Raw genomic sequence first — 10,794 nt, 5'->3', positions numbered from 1 at the left:
GCAGTGGCAGCAGTCCCCCCATCCCCCTGCGGGCTTAGTTTAAAGCCCGGTGGAGCAGGTCAGCCAGGCTGGCTGAGAAGAGCCTCCTCCCCAGGGGGGAGAGGTGGAGGCCATCTCTTCCCAGCAGCTCGCTGCCTCTCTCGCCAAAGAGCGGGCTGTAGTCATGGAAGCCAAAGCCTTCCCAATGGCACCAGCTCCGCAGTCTTTGGTTCACTACGTGGATCCTCCTCTCCCTCCTCAGCCCATAGCCCGAGACTGGGAGGATCGACGAAAACACCACCTGAGCCTTAATGATCTTTTCAAAGACTTTGCCAAGGATGAAGGTGAGACTGACTGGCCTATAGTGCACATCATTGTTCCCCTCTTCTTAGTTAAAGTGCTGTGTTCTCAATTTAGTGAGACTCTCATAATGATTTGATATGCTGACCAGTAAGAACATAGTGACACCTTACCTGATTACACAATTAACCTGTCCTTAGTAATTGTGAAATAGGTTCTGAGGAATAGGTGGATACTGAAGTTTTTCTACTAGAGTGTTTTTCAGAGTGCCTCACAAAATGTTTTAAATCTGTCTTTCTAAAAGTCAGCGCCCTTGGTTTCTGTGTATATGCAAGGAGTGCCTTTATGTAAAAGCATTATAACACCTGCATTACTTTTGTTGAGAAGCTTCTCTATCCTTTCTCCCACAAGTCTCATAAGTATGAAACTAATTATTAAATATTAATTTATTAAAAGGTATAGCATTTAGCAGTTAATGCTACATTTTTCACCTATCAATGTTGAACAAAAAATAATGGGTATGCAGAGCATGTGATAAGCAAGTAGTGCTGATGTGTAGGTGACTTGAGCAGTGGTTCTCAACTGTTGGGGTTTTTTTAAACTCAAGGAATTCCCTGGTAAATGCCAGCTCATAGCTTTCACTTATTTTTTGCTTATGGAAAAATAATAGAGCAATTTTTCTGTTGCCAAGAACTTAGATAACAGGTCAGAATGGCTTTGCTATGGATTCTTATTTGAATTCTCTGGGTTTATCTTGTGAATTGTATTGTAGGTGTTGCACTCAACAGTGCTAATATTGTGTGGCACTCAGCAACCCCCTTGTCAGCGTCTCATGGCATGGATACAAGTTGTGACTCCCTCATTGAGAATCTGTTTTAGAGGGGGGTCTCGTATCCGCTCTCTTTCTCTGTTTTTTTTTTAAATAGTGTGAGGTCACATAGAAACTTACGTCCTGAGGTTTTGTTTCATAAATATATGAGTAAGGGGTGGCAAGCCAGGGCACTTGAAGATTATTGAGGCTCCAAAGGAAGAGATTAGGAATAAAGGCTGAGAGGAGCAGATGCTGAGGGAGCCCAACAGTAATAAAGGGCCTAGTGTGTAGGATGGACTTGCAGAGGCCCTGACAAACTGCAGTTGAGAACTTGATTACAAAATTATACAGGACTTTTGAGACGAGGACCCTGTGGGATATGAAAAGGAGAGTACCTCCTGAACAAGAGCTTGGTTGATGCTTTTCCCAGCTTCAGTCAGGCTGAGATTGCAGGTTTCTAAGAGTAGAGTGTGTGCAACTAAATCCTTTTCCTTGTGCTGTACCCAACTGAAAATGTGAAAGGTGCCTTGTTTGTACAGCTTTGACAATGTTGCTGCTGCTCTTGTGCTTCCACATCTTGTTTGATCTGTTGTTTCTCTTGTGGCTCCTGAAATAAACTAGATTTTGTATGTTTTCTTTTTTTCTCTTGTGTGTGTTTATACTTCAGAGAAATTCCCATCCATGTAATACCTTTCCAAGAATGTGCCTGAACTCTTGGAGTTCAAATCGCCTTAAAGGGCCAACCACCCAAGACGCAGTATTCATAGCAACAGGTATCCACGTTCTGTTTGTTACCCTTCTAACAGTAGTTATTTTCCTATTGCCATTGTCTTCCTTTTTCTCTATTCTTGCCTTCTCTCCGCACCTTTCTAGAGTGTTAGCCAGGCCAGGTAGACAATAGCAGTAATAAAACACAACCGGCCTTTTGCCAGTTACTGTTACATTAGCACTTAAGGAGTTGGGCTTGCTATCGGACAGCATGGCCCAGGTCTCAAACAGTCTGTCTTCTCAGAGGTAGTTTATCATGTAAAATTGCTATATCAACAGTGTAAGCATGCAACTCAAAATTGTTGTTGTTTTGTTTGTTTGTTTTTTTAAAGTCAGCTGAATAACAAACTTTAAACTGTCCAAACTATTAAAACACTTGATGTCTCAGTATTCATAATTATGCAGTATCACTTTGTAATGGCATATAACTTCACTGACTGGTATTAGTTGCATACAATGCCATAGAAAGGCTGGAATATAAGAGAGAGTACATTGGCATGCAACAGTTATACTAAGTATCTGTCATGAGGACAATCCCCTGGTATTAGCCAGTCTAGTTACTGGGCATATTCATTAAGTAGGTGGTCCTAATAGGGATGTAAATATTGTTTAAAAAAAAATCATCTGTTTAACCCTTAATTATACCAGTTAAACGGTTAATCGATAATGCATATTAGTCTCAGCCAAGGGTGCAGAGCCCAGGGCCCTGCTGCGGGGGGGCCATAGCCACCATCCAGAGCGGTGTGGGGAGCCAGGTGCTGCGCACAGACCGGCTCAGACACAACTGCTGCTGGGAGCCGCTCCCTGGGGCCTTTGACAGCGTGCTGCAGCTGCTGATGTGCTGTGAGGAAGGGAGCAGACTAGCTATGAGTACTAGTGTCCCCCACTCCCCTCCTCACTCCTCCTCCTTCCTCCTCCTTCTCCCTCCTGCCCTGTGGCCTTCTGGTTTCTGCTGGGGCACTGTGCAGCTTCCCTCCCTCCCCCAACCTTTCCGTGCTGGACTGTGCCCTGCCCAGTGCTAAATGATAAACATAACTATAACGGGTTATTGCTGGGCTTATCGGTTAAATGATTCCTCATTTAACCATGCATATCCCTGGTCCCTAGTGCTCATGTTAATATTTGGGATGGTTTTTCATCCCTGTTGGACTGCTTTGAGTGTCAGTAGAGTGTGTTGGTGATTTTTTTCCTCTGATTTTTGTTTAGTGTACTGCACTAGTAGTTCTCTGAGATGTTGTCCATGGGCATACATGAGCCTTGCCCATTTGAGAGGAGGGTCTTTTGGAAGTGGCATGAGTTGTGGCTGTGTGCTGCCCCGGGTATCCTGGTGTCCCACAGCAAGGTCCATAAATTGACCACCTTCCATTTACTGTCTTTGACTTTGAGATAAAGCTGAATGGACAGCAAGCCTCCTGATCATGAATGTCAGTTTCTCTTTGCCTCTTTGCATTTTTCTGCCCAGCATAGGGCCTGGATACACAAGAGACTCAAACAGGTGTTAAAAAGAAAAAAGAAGAGTGGGCACAGGATGTAAACACCTACACTGACTGAGTGGAATCAGGGGCAGGGTGACACGGGGACCAGAAAGCAGCCGTAAAAGTACACCAGTGTAAATAGCGCATGCCTTAGTTGCTGTCTGGGGCTCAATGAACATGAGGTATCACCCGTTCCTCCTCTAGTATTGGTGAGGTGCTGCAGTAACGGCTACTGCAGCAGTTATCCTGGGGTAACTTGTCTGTCTGCTTCAGATCCTTGTGTAATTTATTTCAGCTTCTAAAACCAGTGCAAATTAGGCCAGGGTTAACATGTATGCCCAGGTCCTTAAGTGTTTGCCCATTGGCAGTTCAGTTTCCTTTTTACCAGAGAACTCTTACTTCTCTCCTGCTACCATGAGTAGAGATGTAATTAGCCCTGTTGATTTGAAATTAGGCAGAAAGTAGGGGTGTGTGGCACCTGTATAACTTGTTCAGAAATATGAAACTACTTAGGCCACAGGCTATGAAAGCTCAAGCAACTTTGAACAAAATAATTTATAAGGTGTCATTCTGCCCTGCCTTTTGGTACCAGGATTTATGGAATCCTAAATCCCCTAGATTTGAGTACTGTGCCTCCTGTGAGTTTGCTATGCACATAGGTATTTCTGTGGTTGAATAGATACATTATTGAAATAAGCTTCAAATGCTTGTGTGTCTGCTGCCTCCCTGCTCCTTTTTCATTGCCATCTCTAACATCTGAAGCCAGTAACAAGAACATTTACTGGCTGGGTGAGTGTGAAGTGTACTCTCTGTCCAAGTTTGCGGATGATACTAAATTGTGGGGTGAAGCACACACTCCGGAGGATAGGGAATGATTGTAGGCAGACCTAGACTGGTTAGAAAAGTGGTCAGTACACAATAGGATGCAGTACAACAAGGACAAGTGCAGACTGCTGCACCTGGGGCGCAAAAATATCCAGCACACTGACTGGCTGGGAAGCGACCCTCTTAGCAGCACAGAAGAGGAAAGGGTTCTCTGAGTCCTAGTGGACTCCAAGATGAACACGAGTCATCAGTGTGATGAAATCATTAGCTAAGCTAACCGCACTTTATCATGCATCAGCAGATGCATGACAAATAGAAACAAGGAAGTGATGCCCCCTCCCTCTGTGGCATTGGTCAGACTACAGTTGGAGTACTACATCCAGTTTTGGGCGCTGTACTTTAAGAAGGATGTTCATAGACTCAAGAGGGTCAAGAGGAGAGCCACTTGTATGGTCAGAGGCTTACAGGAGAAGCCCTATGAGGAGAGACTGAGGGACCTGGACCTCTTCAGCCTCCATGAGAGAAAGTTAGGGTTGGAAGGGACCTCAGGAGGTCATATCTAGTCCAACCCCTGCTGAAAGCAGGACTAGCCCCAACTACATCATCCTAGCCAAAGTTTTCTCTAGTCGGGTGTCGAAAACCTCTAAGGATGGAGACTCCACCATTTCTCTGGGTAACCTGTGTTCCAGTGTTTTACTGCCCTCCTAGTGAGAATTTTTCCTAATATCTAACCTAAACTCACCTTGCTGCAACTGGAGCCCATTGCTCCTTGTCCTGTTGTCTGCCCCCACTGAAAACAGTCCAGCTCCATCCTCTTTGTAGCCCCCTGCAGGGAGCTGAAGGCTGCTATTAAATCCCACCTCAGTTTTCTCTTCTCCAGACTAAATCAGCCCAGTTCCATCAGCCCCTTCTCACAAATCATGTCCCCCAGTGCCTGAACCATTTCCGTTGTCTTCTGCTGGACTCTCCACCTTGTCCACATCCTTTCTGTAGTGAAGGGCCCAAAACTGGACACGGGACACCAGATGGGGGCCTTCCCAGTGCTGAATAGAGGGTAAGAATTGCTGCCCTCAGTCTGCTGGCAATGCTCCTACCAATGCAGCCCAGGATGCCGGTAGCCTTCTTGGCACAAGGGCGCACTGTTGGCTCCTGTTCAGCTTCTTGTTTCCTGTTCCCCCAGGTCCTTTTCTGCAGAGCTGCTGCCCAGCCAGTCGGCCCCCAGCCTGTACCAGTGCATGGGATTGTTCTGTCCTCAGTGCAGGACTTTGCACTTTTCCTTGTTGAACCTCATGAGATTCCTTTTGGCCTGATCCTCCAATGTGTTGCGGTCACTCTGAATCCCTGTCCTACCCTCCAGCATATCTACTCCTCCTCTCAGATTGGTGTCATCTGCAAACTTGCTGAGGGTGCACTCCAGCCTATCTTCCAGGTTGTTAATGACAGCATTGAACAAAATTGGCCCCAGGACCAACTCCTGGGGCATTCCACTTGATATCAGCTGCCAACTAAATATTGAACCATTGATTACTGCCGTCTGAGCCTGATGCTTCAGCCAGGTTTCTGTTCCCTTTACAGTCCATTCATTCAGCCTGTACTTTCTTTGCTTGCTTGCAAGAATGTTTCATAGTTGTTAGGGTTGGAAGGGACCTGAGCAGATCATCAAGTCCGACCCCCTGCCATGGGCAGGGATGAATGGTGGGGTCAAATGACCCCTGCTAGGTGACTATCTAGCCTGCTTTTGAAGACCCCCAGGGAAGGAACGAGCACCACTTCGCTTGGAAGTTGGTTCCAGATCCTAGCCTCCCTGACTGCTCTCAGTCAACTTGTGGCCGTTATTCCTAGTTACTCCTGGTAGTGCTCAGGGGAACAGGGACTCTCCCATTCCCCACTGGTCCCCCCTGGTAAGTTTATAGACAGCCACCAAATCCCCTCTCAGCCTTCTCTTGTTGTGGGAGACCATATCAAAAGCCTTGGTAAAATCAAGGTAGACCACATCCACCAGTCTCCCTGCATCCACAGAGCCAGTCATCTTGTCATTAGAAGGCAACCAGATTGGTCAGGCATGAATTGCCCTTGTTGAATCCATGCTGACTGTTCCTAATTGCTGCCGCCTTCTGAGTGCTTAGAAATGGGTTCCTTGAAGTTTTGTTCCGTGATTTTTTTTTTTTTTTTTTTTTCCAGGGGCTGAGGTGAGGCTGATTAGACTGTAGTTCCCTGGATCCTCCTTTTTCCCTTTCTTAAATATGGGCATTATGTTTGCCCTTTTGCAGTCATCTGGGAACTCCCCTGATCACCGTGTGTCTTCAGAGATGATGGCCAGTGGCTCTGCAGTCACATCAGCCAACTCCCTCAGCACCCTTGGGTGCATCCCATCTGGCCCTGTGATGAATAGTGCTGAACCTGTTCTCGCCACTGAGGGCTGCTCCCCAAACTATGCTGCCTGATGCAGTAGTCTGGGAGCTGATCTTGCCTGTGAAAGTAAAAAAAAAAAAAAAAAAAAGGCACTGAGCAATTCAGTCTTTTCTGCATCCTCTGTCACAAGGTTGTCTCCCCTATCCAGTAAGGGACCTGCACTTTCCCTCATCGTCCTCTTGCTACCAACATACTTGTAGAAACCCTTCACATCACTTGCCAGCTGCAAATCCAGCTGCACTTTGTTTTGTCTTGTGTTGCATCTGACTTGACAGTAGTTTTGCTAAGAAGTTAGACGGTGGATTTGTATAGCATGGTTTGATCCTGCCTCAGCCAGGGGTTGGACTGGATGACCCTCTGGAGATCCCTTCCAGCCCTACTTCTTTCACAGAATAGGACTTTTTACCTCAAGAGCCATTTTCTTCGAATTCGTAAAGTACTCCAAGATCCATCTGTGTAGTGAGGTTGCTCATATTTAAAACACCTCAAAGTGGGATTACAATAGAACCCAGAGTTGTTTGTCTCTGGTTCACAATCTGTCTAATGCATTGCATGCTGCTGAATTAAATGCAAGCTGCTCAGCTGACTGCTGTGGCTTTTATAGATTCATAGATGCTAGGGTCAAAAGGGACCTCAAAGGATCATCAAATCAGACCCCCTGCCTAGGCAGGAAAAAGTGCTAGGGTCGTGTGACCCCAGCCAGGTGCTTGTCCAGTCTCCTTTTGAACATTGAACAACGTGTCCCCCCAGCGGCTGTGGGGGCACGACAGTGGCGGGAGCATGGTGGCAGTAAGCGATGAAGCTCCTGCAGACACTGCCGGTGCTGTCAGCAGCGGGGGTGGAGGGGTGGTGAGTGCTGACCAGGGGCTAGCGACCACCCACAGACATCAGCAGTGGCCAGTGGTGTCAGTGGCGAGGTGGCGAGCGGCAGCTGCCCACACTGTCGGTGGCGCCTTTTTGTAGAGTGTGCACCCCATGCTCAGGGTGCACGCGCACCTGCATGCACCTCCTACGTTGCCCCTGCTCTTGAAGACCCCCAAGGTAGGGGAGAGCACCACCTCCCTTGGAAGTCTGTTCCAGATTGTGGCAACCCTAACCATAAAAAAGGTCTTTCCAATGTCCAACCTAAACCTAGTCTCCATCAGTTTGTGGCTGTTGTTTCTGGTTATTCCAAGGGGTGCTCTGGTAGACAGAGCTTCTCCTAGTCCCTGCTGCCCCCCCCGGTGAATTAATATACTACCACAAGATCCCTCCTGAGCCTTCTCTTGCCTTTTACTTTAAAGGGTGCTGCTACTCTGATCCACTGGATCCCACCAGTGGTGCTGAGCAGTTGATTGGAGAAGCAGTGCCCTCTGAAAACCAGGAAAGGCTGCGTTTTTACAACTTGATGCCCCAGTGCACCTTGGATAAATACTGTACGGTGTTCTGCAGGGATACTTTGCGGTGTTCAGTAGGGAAAAACGGTTAGTCTTAGTCCTCTCTAAGAAAAGCTTCATTTGGGGGGGTGTTAATGAACACCAGTTAGGAAAGTTTGGACTTTCTACCAAGCCAGTTTGTCTACTCTGCACAAACTGCCCCAGAATCACTGGCTATTTCTAGTCCTTAACTCTTGTCCTAAAGATTTCCTCTAGACCTGCCCATTGTACTGTTCCTTGTCCTGCACTGCATGGTCAAGTCTGCTGCCAGATTATGGCATATTCCCATGATGACAACAGATCACTGTTCTCTTGTGACTGTATACCCCCATAGCTTTCTTTTGTACCCCCACTGCAAAATGAGCTCTGCCACCCTACTGTAAGTCCTCTTTGCACCAGTCAGTACACCTGCTGACGTAGGTGATGGCGGTCATGTAGACTGAGGGAATACAGGTCTGGAGGAAGCCACATCATAAACAGGCACTTTGTTTCTTACACTGCAGTTTTGGTTGAAGTATGCTTAAAATATATTTTTGAAGGCTCTTGCCTGCTCCTGGGGGTAGAGTTAAAGCTGTGGGAAGGGGTTGGCATGTACCACACCTGTTTCTAGGTTTTTCAGGGATTTAAATTGGTGTCCTTTGGCATAGTTTGCTTAAGGAGACTTGGGAACCAACTTCTCCACTGTTGCATTAGTGATGTAAATTAAAGATATGTGGCCTGATCTTAAGCTTGCAGGATGCCAGGCCATCAGGATGGCTGGCAACTCTAGTCTAGAGTCAAAAGTTGCCCTTCACATGCATCTTGAAGTGGTTCAGTATGCCCCAGTATGCAGTTCTTGTGGGGAGGCTGCAGTACTATAATCATAATGCTTTAGCCATGGGTGTAAGTTTTGAAGGACTACTGATTACAGCAGAGACTGAAAACAACATTAGTGTTTTGGGGTCTTGCATGTACTTTTGCTTCATTGAAACATGTCACATGGTAGAAGGGGATACTGTACTGCAGTGCATGGGGACTGTGTAGCAGGTCAGATTCCTGTGCTGTGGGCATACAATAAAATGGACACAACAAATGTAACTTTTATTCTGCAGGTGGTATACGCAGGCATTCTTTGCTTTTCCCGAGTCTGTTGTGTGAAGAGTTGCTTGTATACCTCGTATCTCTTGCAACAGTTGGCATTGCTGCAGCGCTTAGGAGCACAGTTGTAGATGGGGACCTACTTAATTTGCAGTTTTACAGATTTTTGTGCAAAATCCAGGATTGTGAAATCAACAACAACAACAAAATTTAATAAAAATAAAATGCTGGCTCCAGTGGGAACCAGTAGTCCTCACTGCTGGGAGGGGATGGCGCTGGCTGGTGGGGTGGCACGAAGGGCAGCAGACAAGATGGCGGCTTCCCCCTCTTTCCTCTGCCAGGGCCTCTCCTCCAGTGCGTGCCCAGGGGCTGAGCAGCATGAAGCGCAGCCAGCCATCAAGATGGCAGCCACCCCCTTGCCCTGGGCCTCAGCCAGTCAGGGGTCACCAAGGGGTGGGGCTGCCATGAAATTGGCTCTGCATACCACGAGCAAGCCGTGATGTATGTAGTTTCCTAGCTGTAGACTAGCTCCCCACATGCCAGGGACTCTACAGGCACGGTACACCAAGAGTCTTAGAAGTCTAAGGCGATGGATCTCAGAGGGGTACAGAGTCCCCCATGGAGGCTTCAGCAGGCAGCAGTTTCTGCCTTGAAACCATTGCTGGGTGGTCCTGTGGGATTTCAGTGCACCTTTCCTCGCCAAAGACCTCTGTGGCGTGTTGTGGCATCATCTCAGATGATTATGCTTACTGTAGTTAACTAGAGAGCAGCTCAGAAATGCTTGTGGCAATCCATTTTTTTTTAAAATTTATTTATTTATTTTTTAAAATCAAGTTTCTTCCCATAATTGTTTTTCCCGCTTCTTCCCCGTCACCAAGCCTGCTGTTCAACCCAGGTCTTTGGCCGGGCTCCAGCAGCCGTGTTTGTATTCATTGCTCACCCCAGTGGGCAGTCCCAGTATGCAGATTCCCCTCTGCAAAAAATTCTCAGTGAGAGAGTTGGAGCTCTCAAAGCAGCTGCTTTCTTCCCTGTCCCCCTTCCCCTCTTCCATACTCTGTTCCAGTTTCTTAGGTTTGATGTTTTTCTGCCATTTTGCTTGTGATTTTTCTTATGGCAAACGATAATGCTTTAAACTATGAAATGTCCCATGAAAAGGTTGGGTATAGTGTTACTCTCTGATGTGGAGCTAGCGCTGCTGGCTTAATGGCTTTCAAACTCTCTCTTTCATAATGACCCCCACAGATTTTGAGTTTAGAAGACAGAAAGGCTCAGGCCCTGAAATGGGGCAATATCTTGCCATTTCTTACTCTTGAGGATACAGATAGCAGATGCCTTCTTGGGGGAGTGTGATGGAGGTGGAAAGATGCTCTGTTCAGAGTTGCTTATATATTACGTCTTGTGCCCCCCCCTCCCCTCCCTCACCCTGTTGAGCATGCAGATGTATGGTCTGGTTGTCTTCACTGCAATGTGTTGTTGCTGAGCAAGGGACACTTCTGGTGGGCAGCCCAGCTTAATACAGCGCTTTTTCTGCTGGGAACAGAGTTACCGCTTGTTGACAGAGGTGTTTCTGTCTTAACCTTAGGTGGTCCAGTTCTTCCATTGGCATGATCCTCTTTCCTAGTTTCCTAGTTTCTAGGGTCGAAAGGGACCTGAGCAGATCATTGAGTCTGACCCCCTGCCATGGCAGGAAAGAGTACTGGGGTCAAATGACCCCAGCAAGGTGTACATCCAG

General features: G+C 47.1%; 1 protein-coding gene across 3 annotated transcripts in view; it reads left to right on the top strand.

The window, feature by feature from the left end:
- PUF60 (poly(U) binding splicing factor 60) overlaps positions 1-10,794 on the top strand; it is a 49,853-nt gene that overhangs the window by 15,263 nt on the left and 23,796 nt on the right. Inside the window, exon 2 of one of the 3 annotated variants that reach the window (XM_019553888.1) lies at positions 1,758-1,863. The exons of the other annotated variants lie outside the window; for them this stretch is intronic. The gene's annotated coding sequence lies outside the window, so the exon portion shown is untranslated. The remainder of the gene's footprint in view (positions 1-1,757; positions 1,864-10,794) is intronic. 3 annotated transcript variants of the gene reach the window in all.

This window comes from Crocodylus porosus, unplaced genomic scaffold, assembly GCF_001723895.1.
Source record: "Crocodylus porosus isolate Cpor-Errol unplaced genomic scaffold, CroPor_comp1, whole genome shotgun sequence".
Classification (NCBI taxonomy): domain Eukaryota; kingdom Metazoa; phylum Chordata; order Crocodylia; family Crocodylidae; genus Crocodylus; species Crocodylus porosus.
Note: the sequence above shows the minus strand (reverse complement) of the source record. Positions and strands in the feature narration are given on the sequence as shown.